The sequence below is a fragment of the Chlorocebus sabaeus genome, chromosome 1 (genome assembly GCF_047675955.1).
Source record: "Chlorocebus sabaeus isolate Y175 chromosome 1, mChlSab1.0.hap1, whole genome shotgun sequence".
NCBI lineage: Eukaryota > Metazoa > Chordata > Mammalia > Primates > Cercopithecidae > Chlorocebus > Chlorocebus sabaeus.
In genome coordinates this window covers 83,030,847-83,044,778 of record NC_132904.1, presented here as the reverse complement: position 1 = coordinate 83,044,778, position 13,932 = coordinate 83,030,847, and the positions used below count along the sequence as shown (strand labels likewise).

The 13,932-nt window shown below is 40.8% G+C and overlaps 1 protein-coding gene across 1 annotated transcript in view; it reads right to left on the bottom strand.

Moving 5' to 3' along the window:
• Positions 1-13,932, bottom strand: part of CCDC81 (coiled-coil domain containing 81) — an 84,997-nt gene that overhangs the window by 64,179 nt on the left and 6,886 nt on the right. The window lies entirely within an intron of this gene.

Here is a 13,932-nt window from a genome sequence, read left to right as displayed (position 1 = left end):
GAGTTGGGATAGGATTCCCTCTTTTTCTGTTGATTGGAATAGTTTCAGAAGGAATGGTACAAGCTCCTCTTTGTACCTCTGGTAGAATTTGGCTGTGAATCCATCTGGTCCTGGACTTTTTTTAGTTGGTAGGCTATTAATTATTGCCTCAATTTCAGAGCCTGTTATTGATCTGTTCAGGGATTCAACTTCTTCCTGGTTTAGTCTTGGGAGGGTGTATGTGGAAAATGACTAAGTTTCTGCTGACATAAAGCAAATTACTTCCATATGTTTATTTAAAAAAAAAACAAAAAAACAAAAAAAACCTTCCTGCAAATAAATGCCAGGTTTATATGGCTTTAATGCTGAGTTCTTACAAATAGTTCAAGAACAAATAATACCGGATTTACACAAACTACTTCAGAGAATTATAAAAGAAAGGACATGTCTGCACTCACTTTTTAAGGCTGGCAAAACATTGATACCAAAATATGACATTACAAGTAAGGAAATTTAGAGTCTAGAATCTCTCTTGAACATAGATGTAAAATCCTAACAAAATTTCAATAAATTGGCAGGGTGTAGTGGCTCATGCCTGTAATCCCAGTACTTTGGGAAGTCAAAAGTGAGAGGATTGCTTGAGCCCATGAGTTTGAGACCAGCCTGAACAACATAGTGAGATCCTGTTTCTAAAAATGTGTTTACATTAGCTGTGTGTGGTGGCATGCATCTGTAGGCCTAGCTACTCAGGAGGGCTGACGTGGGAGGATCCGTTGAGCCCAGGAGTATGAGGTTATAGTGAGCTATGATCATACCACTGCACTTCAGTCTGGGCGACAGAGCAAGACCCTGTCTCTAAAAACAAAACCAAAAAAATCAATAAATGGGATTCCAAGAATGTAAAAAAATACATAATATACCATAACAAAGAAAGATGTACTCCAGCAATAAAAGGTTGATTTAACATTTAAAAATTCTGTCATTAGAATTCACCATGTTAACAGCATAATATTGAAAGAAGGGGCACAATAAGATCATCTTAATAGGTGAAGAAAACATATTTGATAAAGCTGAACATGCATTGATATTTTAGAAAAAAATCCACAACAAAGGAGAAATTGAATAAAACATCCTTAATCTCAAAGGGTTATCTAGTAATAAAACCCTATAGCTGTGTCATTATCAGTGGTTAAAGTTTTCTCCCCAAAGTCAAGAAAAGATGGGGATCTCTGCTACCACTACTGTTATTCATCATTATGCTGTAGGCCCAAGACAGTTCTATAAGGCAAGAAAGATAAATAAAAGGTATAAAGATTGAAAACAAAAAGTAAAACTGTTTTCATTTATGTATTACATGATTGTGAAGACAGAAAATCTGAAACTATACAGACTATTAGAATTAATTTAGCAAGCTCTCTGGATACAAAGTCAACACATGAAAACCAAACATATTTCTATATACTATCAAGAAATGATCAGAAAATGAAATATTTTAAAATGTAATTTATAGTAACATTAAAAATCAAATATTTAGGAACAAATTTAAGAAGAGTTCCACAAGGCTAATAGTGAAAACTACAAAATACTGCTGAGAGAAATTAAAAGTGACCTAAATAAAGAACTATATCATGTGCATGAATCAAATGACTGAAAATTGATAAGATGGCAATTTCCCCCAATTTGATAAGTAGATTCAATGCAAACCCAATCTATTAAAAACCCATGTAAAATATTTGGTCAACATCAACAGGATAAATCTTAAATTTATATGGAAATGCAAAGAACCTAAAATAGCCAAGAATAATCTTTAAGAAGAATAAAGTTGACAACTTTACTATCAGAGTTCAAGACTAAATATAAAGCGGCAGCAATTAAGACAATGTGGTGTTGGTGCAAGGATAGGCAAATAGGCCAATGTAACAAAATGGAGTCCAGAAATACCCTCTACATATATATTCATTTAGTTTATAACAAAGGTGTTACTACAATTCAATGGGGAAGTGATAGTGTTTTTATTAAATGGTGCTTCAACAACTGTATATCCATATGGGGAAGAAAATAAACTCTTAACCCACAACAAATCCAAAACTTAATTCAAGGTGGATCATATACTCAAATGTGAAATATGAAACAATTAAACTTTAGAAGAAAACAGAATAACTTCACAACTTTGGGGTAGACAATGATTTCTTAAACATGACAGAAAAAGCACTAACCTTAAGAGACAAAATTGATAAATTTGACTTCATTAAAATTGAGAACCTCTGTTATCAAAATACATTAGCAGGAAACTGAATAGGCAGTTACAAAGTAGGAGAATATATTTGCAATACTTACATCTGATAAAGGATTATATACATAAATAACTCTACAGATCAATAAGAAAGCTTTTTAAATGGGCAAAACACTTGAACAGGTACTTTTCAGAAAAGAAAGCTAAACAAACATCTACCTTATGATGCAGCAATTCTATTCCTCAGTATATACCCCCTAAAATAACATACCAAGTACAATTTATAAGAATATTTAAAGCAGCTTTATACTTAATAACCCAAACTTGGCAACAACCTGAACATCCACTAGCAGGTGAATGTATAAACAAATTGTTATTTATTTATACAATGGAATATAAGACAATAAAAAAGAATAAACTACCAATGAATGATATACAGAACATAGATAAATCTCCAAAATATTATGGTGAGCAAAAGAAGGGAGACATAATAGTACAAACTATATGATTGCATTTATGTGAAGCTCAGGACCCAGCACCTAACCTATGTGATAGAAGTAGAGTAGTTATCTCTGGGAAGTAAAGTATTGACTGGAAGTTATTACAAGAGAGCTTCCTTGGGGGCCAAAAAATGTTCTATATCTTGATACAATTGGTGGTTACAAAAGTGTACATTTGTAAAAATATATACATACTTAAGATTTATTTATTTTGGCCGGGCACGGTGGCTAACGCCTGTAATCCCAGCACTTTGGGAGGCGTGGGAGGGTGGATCACGAGGTCAGGAGATCAAGACCATCCTGGCTAACACAGTGAAACCCCGTCTGTACTGAAAAAAAAAAAATACAAAAATCAGCCCAGCATGGCGGCGTGCACCTGTAGTCCCAGCTACTGGGAAGGTTGAGGCAGGAGAATGGCATGAACCCGGGAGGCAGAGCTTGCAGTGAGCTGAGATCTGGCCACTGCACCCCAGCCTGGGCAACAGAGCGAGACTCCGTCTCAAAAAAAAAAAAAAAAAAAAAATTATTTTACTGTATGTGAATTAAACTCGAATTTTAAGAGTATAGACTGGCAGTTTGCATACTTCCCCCCCCACGCCCCCCGAGAGAGGGTCTCACTCTGTCGCCCAGGCTGGAGTACAATGGCACGAGCTCAGCTCACTGCAAGCTCCACCTCCTGGGTTCACTTCATTCTCCTGCCTCAACCTTCCCAGTAGCTGGGACTACAGGCACAGCCACCACGCCCTGCTAATTTTTTTTTTTTTTTTTTAAGTGGAGACGGGGTTTCACCGAGTTAGCGAGCGTGGTCTCAATCTCCTGATCTGGTGATCCACCCGCCTCGGCCTCCCAAAGCGCTGGGATTGCAGGTGTGAGTCACCGTGCCCGGCCTAGTTTACATACTATTTGGCACGTTCCATGCACAGACTTTGTGCAGCATGCTCTTTGGTATCAGAATATTCAAAATGTAAACCTTCTTAATCCTGTCTGGGGACAAAATATAGCATAGTGGCTAAGAGTTTGGATCTAAGTGTCAGTTATTCCTAACAAAAATTTGTTGAGCTCCTTATTGTGTGCCAGGCTGTGTTCTGGGTAGTGTCGAATAAGCAGCTAACACAACCAAGAGCCTGCCCTAACAGAGACCATAGTCTAGTAGGAGATACAGACAATACAAATATAAATAATATAATAACGTTACAAAGAAAAATAAGGCAGGACAATTGGATGCACAGTGAGGTGTCTATTTCAGATAGATTAATGTAGGTTCTCTAAGATTACATTTGAGCAGAGACCTAAATGATGTGAAGCCAGTCATGAGACTCTTTAGTGGAAAACTAAACCCTAGGCCTTTAATTTTGCTATTCTGGAAACCCTGAGCAGGCTATTCAATTTCTCTGCATTTCTGTTTCACCATCCATAAAATGTTTATTATTTTATTTCCACATTGTATTAAGGATTAAGTGAGATACATGTAAAGTGCTAACAGTATCTGACATATAAGGACACAATACATAATGTTTGCTTAAATCATGGAATAAGATGCAAACAGAATGCATCAGTGTTATAGGGTAGGGGCTTTTGTTTATTCTTTATTTATTTATTTATTTATTTATTTATTTTTTGAGATAGAGTCTCGCCATGTTGCCCAGACTGCAGTGCAGTAGCACAAACTTGGCTCACTGCAACCTCCACCTCCTGGGTTCAAGCCATTCCCCTGCCTCAGCCTCCTGAGTAGCTGAGATTACAGGCACCTGCCACCACAGCCTGCTAATTTTTGTATTTTTAGTAGAGACAGGGTTTCACCATGTTGGCCAGAATGTTTTAGAACTCCTGACCTCATATGATCCTTGGCCTCCCAAAATGCTGAGATTACAGGCATGAGCCACCGTGCCCGGACACTTTTGCTTATTCTGTATAAATAGTGTAAGTGTTCTATAAGCATTTGGGGTTCAGTGTATTTAATGTAATACCAGTTTTGCAATGCATCAGTTTCAATACACCTATAGGACAGAAAAGGACAAGAAAATGGGGAAGCTAAAGAGCAAGGACTGGCTAAGGAAAACTGAGTATTCTGAGGGATAGAATCAGATCATTACCCTAAACAGATGGCCCACTTTTCCAAGGTCAGGTCATGTGATGCAGAATTGAGACAATCCCAATAACAAGCTAAACAGTTGAATAGCCATTGTTTAAATCTGTTTGTACATTTTTCACACCTTTGTTCATTCTGTTTCCTCCACCTGAAATACTGTCCATTCCCAGCCCACCACCTGTGATTCCTACAAGGCAATGTGCTTTCTCAAGCCTCTCTGCTTCTGGTGGTTCTTTCTTAAATTGGAATTCCCCTCCCAATCTCTATCCTGTCCTTGGGTGCAAGCCTCAGCTGTTGTAAGGAAACCCTCCCCTCCCTATCTGTACAGCTAGGTTAGGTGTCCCTCATCTGGGCTTGCATTTCCCCAATATTTCTTGAATCATTGTTAAGTAAAAGAGCTTCATAAACATGCAAGTGTTTGGGAACATCCTCAGGATCCTTGTCCTCCATTCTATACATAAAGCACCATCTGGTGGTGAAAGAAGATGACTATACTTCTAGATCACCAAGATGTGTTTTCTGTTCTCTGAGCATTCAGAGAGCTTTTAAAATCACATTAGAGGAAAAAAACCACGCTGACTTGCATAGAGATGTACCTATTGCCAAAGAACAATTTTTCTTGACTGAATGTTTCCTGCTTTCTTGCTCACTTCCATTTTCTTCCACCCTCCTCCCTGTTTCCTTCCATCCTTATTTCTGAATTCCTTTCTCCTACATTTCAGTTGGCCCATTGAAAACACAGTTCTGGCCAGGCACAGTGGCTCACACCTGTAATCCCAGGACTTTGGGAGACTGAGGCAGGTGGATCACTTGAGGTCAGAAGTTCGAGACCAGCCTGGCCAGCATAATGAAACCCTGTCTCTACTAAAAATACAAAAATTAGCCTGGCGTAGTGGCGTGTGCCTGTAGTCCCAGCTACTTGGGAGGCTGAGGCAGGAGAATGGCTTGAACCCAGGAGGCGGAGGTTGTGGTGAGCCGAGATCGTGCCATTGCACTCCAGCCTGGTGACAGAGCCAGACTCTGTCTCAAAAGAAAAAAACAGTTCTGGTTGGCATTTGTTTTGTTTTGGCTGCCCTAAGAGCCTCCATATTTCCTTTTGGAATTCATAGATCTACATTGTGTATAATCTTAGTGGGGCTGCCATTCCTGGTGACTACATTCCATTACCAAAGCTGAAGGAAACACATCCTTGCCCTCCTTGACTCTGCAGGACCGGGGGCCAGGTATGTGACCAAATATCAGTCATCAGATGCTCTTTCTGGGGCTCAGACTGTTGAGCTGTTGACAGGCAGACAGCAGGAAAATGTGGAAGTTATTCCCACAGGGATGGTATACACTTTTCACTATCTTGCTTTAAGAAAATTGCCTGGGTTCCTAATGGCCAATCCCCCAGATCCCCTCTTGATTCCTGCCCATTTCCAGGTCTGATTGTCCTAGCTCCCATCACTCTGAGTGTCTCAACAGTCTTCCAATAATTTCCTTCTGGTTAATATCTGTGGACTTGTCTGCTTACAAGTTTATAAAACAACTAAATATCCAACTAGTGTGGTGGCATAAAAGGAGACCATCCACCCTTCCACCCCATTATCAGAGGATTAAACTTGAGGATTAAAGAGAAACATTTAAATCCTAGCTTTAGTTAACCAGGTTGCTTAAGTAGAGCCATGTGCCATTAATGTGAGGGTCCTTTGAAATGAAAACCAGAAAAAGAAAGGGACAAATGTCAATAGGAAGATTAGATGCTTCTAATGTAGATTAGATTGCATAGTGATGGAATGAAAATTAATCCTCAATTAATCCTCATAATGGCACATTGATTTGTGGTACTTTAGGGGGAAACCAGCTGCAGCTGGAAAGCACTCAGTGCACTCCCCCTGTTCTTCTCTCTTTATAGAGTATCTCTCCCTGCAGAGACAAATGGAGACAAAAAAGCAGGAAGAACACGTGTACATCCATTGGGTATATTAAGCAAGAAAATCTATGAAATGCAAAAGAAACTAGGGGCTGAAACTTTATTCTGAGGGCTAAAGGGTGGCTTGTCTAAAAGAAATGGAGAATTGCTCCTGAGATTGCCTGTCATCTGATGGCTTATGAGGTGAGGTCCTGCCCTCCTCTTGCTCAGAGGTGGGAGAGACCAGACCAAAAGCTGAATGCCTGATCTCCGCTTATGGACTCCAAGTGACTCAGGAACGTTCACTTGACTCTTCAGTAAAGAACAGCTTGAAGCTCTATAAAGGTCTAGTTTGTACACAGAGACAATAACCTCTTTGGATCAGGGAAGCAGAACCCCACTCCATATGGCTGCTGACTGCCCTCCCCCTCACTGTGACTCACTATAGAGAAGAAGTATCAGTAGCTGGAGAGATTGTAAGGCTGATTCCCTTTCTGACTCCCCCGGCTATCCCTTTCTCAGAAACATAGATACACTGTCAACGAAAGAGTTGACACTAGAAAATAAGTAGCACATACCCAAGGGCATACTCAGTCACTGTGTCAGAGGCGTTTGAACCAGAGCGACTCCATTTTGAATGAGGGCTAGGAAAATAAGACTGGGACTTGCTGGGCTGCATTCTCAGGAAATTAGGCATTCCTAGCCTCGAAATGTTTACGGTTAAGGGAACAAATTAATAATGTTTCCTAAACAGACCCAGACTTGGGAATGTCCAGATACCCAGATATCTGGAGAACAAAGGCATTCCTGATTTTGCTTTAAAGATAATAATGTCAATTCTTGCAAAATGTAGTAATTAAGAAAATTAATCCTTTATCACAAACCCTTGTAGTGGAGCACATCTCCCCATATATACAAGCATTGTACCTAGAGCGGACACATTCCTCCTCTTACTTTCAGGAACATCCTACTCTGTCAATGGAGTAGCCGCTCTTTCACCACTTTATTTTTTTAATAAACTTGCTTTCACTTTGCACTGCAAACTCACCCTGAATTCTTTCTTGCATGATATCCAAGAACCCTCTCTTGGGGTCTGGATTGGGACCCCTTTCCTGTAACAACTGGTCCTCACTTCCATGCTTTATTGGACTGCTTTTGTTATTTGAGGCTTGAAGGTGTTGACCAAAAAAAAGCCAAACTCTAAAATATTTGAAGTGGTTTAGTCTAAGCCAAATATGAGTATCATGGCCTGTGACACAGCCTCAGGAGGTCCTGAAAACATGTGCCCAAGGTAGTTGGATTATAGCTTGGTTTTATACATTTTAGAGAGACGTTATAGGCAAAGACAAAAATCAATACATGTAAAGTATAAAAGGCAGGATATCTCAAAGCAGGGAGTGGGGGATGTGGGCATGTTACCGGGGGTCCTTGCTCACAGAGCTCCCAAGATGGTGGCGAGCCGCTTCCAAGATGGTGGCAAGCCTCATGTTCTCTGACCTGGGGTTCTTGGCTTCAGGGATTCCAAGGAATGGAATCTTGGGCCATGTGGTGAGTGTTATAGCTCTATTGGAAGCCGTCACGGAAGAGAACCGTGGAACCCAGTGACTAGTGTTCAGCTCGATTAGGAAGAACCTGGGCACTTAGCCATGCAGGAACAATGGCAAGTCTTTAGCCTGATCAGGAGCAGCAATGGGTGCCTGGCTGGATCAGGAGCACAGCAGTCACCCTGCCGGATCCAGAGGGATGGAAGTCAGCAGCGGGTCTGTGATGGTGGCAGACAGCAGTGGTGGACAGCGAGCAAAAGCTTAGCTCGAACCGTAACAAACACAGACCAGAAGAGTGCAGTTGCAAGATTTAATAGAGTGAAATAGACAGGAAACAGAGTTCCCATACAAAGAGAGGGGACCCAAAGAGGGTAGCCCTTGCTGGCTGGAATGCCTGGGTTTATATCCCAATTCTTGTCCCTCCCGCTGTGTCTCTCAGGCAATAGATGATTGGCTATTTCTTTACCTCCTGTTTTTGCCTAACTAGCATTTTAGTGAGCTCTCTTTACTATCTGATTGGTCGGGTGTGAGCTAACTTGCAAACCCTAAGTGTTTAAAGGTGGAAGCGGTCACCTTCCCAGCTAGGCTTAGGGATTCTTAGTCGGCCTAAGAAATCCAGCTAGTCCTGTCTCTCAGGTGGAGGGGTGCTTCTAGATCATAGATGCATTCAAAGATTTTCTGATTGACAGTTGGTTAAAAAGATTAAGCCTTGCTTAAGAAATGGAAGTCAACATAAAGAAATGCTTAAGATAAGGGGGGTTGTGGAAACCAAGGTTCTTTTTATTTATTTATTATGTTTTTTTTGAGACAAGTCTCACTCTGTTGCCCAAGCTGGAGTGCAGTGGTGTGATCTTGGCTCCCTGCAACCTCCACCTCCCAGGTTCAAGCAATTCTTCTGCCTCAGCCACCCAAGTAGCAAGGACTATAGGCATGCACCACTATGCCTGGCTAATTTTTGTATTTTTTAGTAGAGATAGGGTTTCACTATGTTGGCCAGGCTGGTCTTGAGCTCCTGACTTCGTGATCCACCTGCTTTGGCCGCCCAAAGTGCTGGGATTATAAGCATGAGCTACCTCACCACGTGGAAGCCAAGGTTCTTGTTATGTAGATGAAGCCTCTAAGTAACAGGCTTCTGGGAGAATAGATAATAAATGTCTATCAGACCTTAAAAGGTATTAAATCTCTCCTGGATTAGGAAGAGACTTGTAAAGAGAAGGGCATTCTCTGAAGAATGCAAATTTCCCCCACAGGAGACAGCTTTGCAGGACCATTCCAAAATATGTCAAAGAAATATATTTTGGAATAAAATACTTTGATTTCCTTTAGGGCCACTGTCATGTGATGTTATACCAGAGAGTCAGGCTGGAGTTGGGTATCTTATTACTAACAACAGTCTGTTTTATCAGTCTTATGATTTCTATTTTAATGTTAATGCTGGTCAGTTGTGCCTAAACTCCAAAGGGAAGAGGGCATAACAAAGCATGTCTGACCTCAACCTCCACTTCCCATCATGGCCTTAACAAGTTTTTAATTTGGGATCCCCTTGGCCAAAAGGAGTCCATTCAGTAAGCTGAGTGGCTTAGAATTTTATTCTTGGTTTACAAGGGTATTGTTACAGGAAAGCGGTCTGCATCCAGACCCCAAGAGAGGGTTCTTGGATCTCCCACAAGAAATAATTCAAGATGAGCCCCATAAAGTGAAAGCAAGTTTATGAGGAAAGTAAATAAATAAAAGAATGGCTACTCCACAGACAGAGCAGCCCTGAGGGCTGCTGGTTGCCCATTTTTATGGTTATTTCTTGATGATATGCTAAACAAGGGGTGGATTATTCCTGCCTCCCATTTTTTAGACCATATACGGTAACTTCCTGATGTTGCCATGGCATGACATTGTCATGGTACTGGTGGGAGTGTAGCAGTGAGAACAACCAGAGGTAACTCTCATTGCCGTCTTGGTTTTGGTGGGTTTTAGCCAGCTTCTTTAATACAACCTATTTTATCAGCAAGGTCTTTATGACCTGTATCTTGTGCCAACCTCCTATCTCATCCTGGGACTAAGAATGCCTTAACCATCTGGGAATGCAGCCCCATTTTTGCCTAGTTCCTATTTAAGATGGAGTTGCTCTGGTTCACATGCCTCTGACAGCATCAAACATTTGTTGGGACTGAACCTCAGTGCTCAATTAGGTATTTGATGAAGTTCATGAAAACAGGAGATTAAAGAAAAAACCTACAGAACTAAAACTGGTAATGGATTCTCTGGGTCAGGCTCTAACAAAATAATCAGTTGTGGCCAGGCACAGTGGCTCATGCCTGTAATCCCAGCACTTTGGGAGGCTGAGGCAAGTGGATCACTTGAGGTCAGGAGTTCGAGACCAGCCTGGCCAACATGTTGAAACCCCATCTCTACTAAAAGTACAAAAATTAGTTGGGTGTAGTAGCACACAGCTGTAATCCCAGCTACTTGGGAGGCTGAGGCAGGAGAATCCCTTGAACCTGGGAGGCAGAAGTTGCAGTGAGCTGAGACTGCACTACTGTACTCCAGCCTGGGCAACAGAGCAAGACCCTATCTCAAAAACAAACAAATAATCAGTTGTGACAAAATGGTCAGTTGTAATTTGGGCTTGTCATTATTGAGAATAATCATCATCACATAAGCAAACCATTTTGTTACAGGTGACGAATCTAGACAGGTCTGCAGCAACCTCAACTCTTGCCTCCTCAGAAGAAAGAATTTGACTGTGGAGCATGAAGTAGAAGGAGAAACCAAGGCAAGTTTTAGGGCAGGAGTGAAAGTTTATTAAAAAGCTTTAGAGCAAGAACAAAAGGAAGGAAAGAACACTTGGCAGAAGGCCAAGTGGGCAACTTGAAGGACAAGTGTGCACTTTGACCTTTTGACTTGGGGTTTTATATGCTGGCATACTTTCAGGGTCTTGCATCCCTTCTCTCCTGATTCTTCCGTTAGGGTGGGTTGCCGCATGCACAGTGGCCTGCCAGCACTTGGGAGGTGAGCATGTGCAGCGTTCTTATTGGAGTTGTAGGCATGCTCACCTGAGGCGTTCTTCCCTTTACTGGTGGAATGCCCCCAGAAGGTCACATACCAGTTAAACCCCGCCATTTCACCTGTCAATGCACAAACTTGAGCCCATCTGCTCAGCTCCTGAGATCCTAGTGGGAAGGTACCGATCACCAGTTTCAGTTTTTTTCTATCTATAGGGAGACTGACTTTCCCTGGTGCTGGCTGTGACCAATTATTACTTCAGAGAGAGTTAATAACGCCTTGACCATCATCTCGTGGTTGCCTGACATACTTGGTCAGGCGAAGCCCTCTCCTGCCCTGCTCATGCCTGACTAGCCACCTACTGTAACAGTTTGACCGAGAAACTGACAAAAGCACAGGCATAAAACAGTAATGGCATTTAAAAATTATAAAATGCTATTTTACTTTTAAATGTACACATAATTGTACTTCACAATTCAGATACTAAAAAGTTTTTTTGAATTTTTGTGAAATAAATGTAAAAGCCAATAAAAATAATCAAAGGCCTTCCAAGTTCTCTAGGAAAAACATCAATTAAAAAATAGCATAATTATTTTGTAAAGTCATTTTAATTTCATTTGTGTATCTTACATGTAGCATGTGTCAGAAATTCCTTCCTTTTTAAGGTTGAGTGATAATTTCATTGTATGTATATACTACATTTTGTTTATTCATTCATCTGTCAATGGATGCAAACCTACTTTTACATGGCTGAAAAAACCTGATAAAAGCCCAATGGTTCAGTCGTTTCACCACAAACGTTCTTCTTTTCTTTTTTTCTTTTTTTAATAAACTTTTTTTTTTTTTTTTTTTTTTTTTGAGACGGAGTCTGCTCTGTCACCCAGGCTGGAGTGCAGTGGCGCAATCTTGGCTCATTGCAAGCTCCGCCTCCCGGGTTCACGTCATTCCCCTGCCTCAGCCTCCCGAGTAGCTGGGACTACAGGTGCCCGCCACCTCGCCCGGCTAGTTTTTTGTACTTTTTAGTAGAGACGGGGTTTCACCGTGTTAGCCAGGATGGTCTCAATCTCCTGACCTCGTGATCCGCCCGTCTCGGCCTTCCAAAGTGCTGGGATTACAGGCTTGAGCCACCGCGACCGGCCAATAGACTATTTTTAAGAGCAGTTTTAGGTTCACAGAAAAACTGAGCAGAAAGAAGGTAGGGATGGTTAACGAGTATAAAAAAGATGGAAAGAATTAATAAGATCTGTATGTGATAGCAAAAACAGGGTAACTACTTTGTCAACAATAATTTATTGTATATTTTAAAATATCTGAAAGTGAAATTGGAATGTTCCTGACACAAAGAAATGATAAATGCTTGAGGAGATGGTAAAAAAAATTTTGGAGGCTTATTTAATTTAAAATGGTAGTTCAGGGTTGCTTTTTTCTTAGGTTTTTGCTCTAGCACTCAGGCTGGAGCGCAGTGTTGCAAATACGGCTCACTGCAGCCTCAATCTCCTGGGCTCAGGCAATCCTCCTACCTCAGCCTCCCAGGTAGCGGGGACCAGAGGCACATGCCACCATCCCTGGCTATTTTATTTTTTGTAGAGACAGGGTCTCACCATGTTGGTCTCAAACTCCTGGGCTCAAATGATCCTCTTGCCTATACCTCCCAAAGTGTTGGGATTATAGATATGAGCCACTGTGACCAGCCAGGGTTGTATTTTTATTTTTGACCATGTTCTTTCATTTAAAAATAATTTTTCACTTTTAAAGTAAAATTCTTCTACTCATAATTTGACTACTTTTAGGTCCTAGTTTTTCATAGAATGAGTTAGGAAGGAAGGACTCCCTCTCTTTCTATCTTCTGAAAGATATTGTAGAGAATTGGAAAAATTTCTTCCTTAAATGTTCGGTAGAATTCACCAGCAAACCTATCTGGGCCTACCTAGTGCTTTCTGTTTGGGAAGGTTAACTATTGATGCCATTTCTTTAATAGATATAGTCCTATTCAGATTGTCTATTCTTCCTTTTAAGTTTCTCCCTAGTGACCCTCGGCTTTTGAAGGATTTTTGTCTCCACTGTCTTTTTCATTTTTTCCCAAACTCCAAGTACCCAAGCCACAACAAAATAAAATTCCAAACAAGATGCGGCCGAGGCAGCCAGATCAGGAGTTGAGACCAGCCTGGCCATCATGGTGAAACCCCGTTTTACTAAAAATACAAAAATTAGCTGGGTGTGGTGACTCATGCCTATAATCCCAGCTACTCAGGAGGCTGAGGCACGAGAATTGCTTGAACCCAGGAAGTGGAGGTTGCAGTGAGCCAAGATCATGCCACTGCACTCCAGCCTCGGCAACAGAGTGAGACTCCATCTCAAAAAATAAAATTCCAAACAAGAAACAAATGCTTTGTTATACTATGCAACCCTATTGTTTATGCAGTTCTCTTTAGGCTTTTAGAAGTATAATACATACCTAGTGTACAAATAGTTATCAGACATTTTATCATTCAAAAGAAGCCCCAAAGGAATATGAGAATTTTAATTGATCTTTGATGCTGGTATGTGGTAGGTTACTTGGCCAGTGAGTGACCCTGGCTGATATCAAATATGATATACTTCAACAATCTGATTTCCAATACTTAGCACTAAGAATGTATCAGGCATTATTCTAGAAGTTTCATGTAAATTTATTCCTTATAACAAGCTTCAAAGAT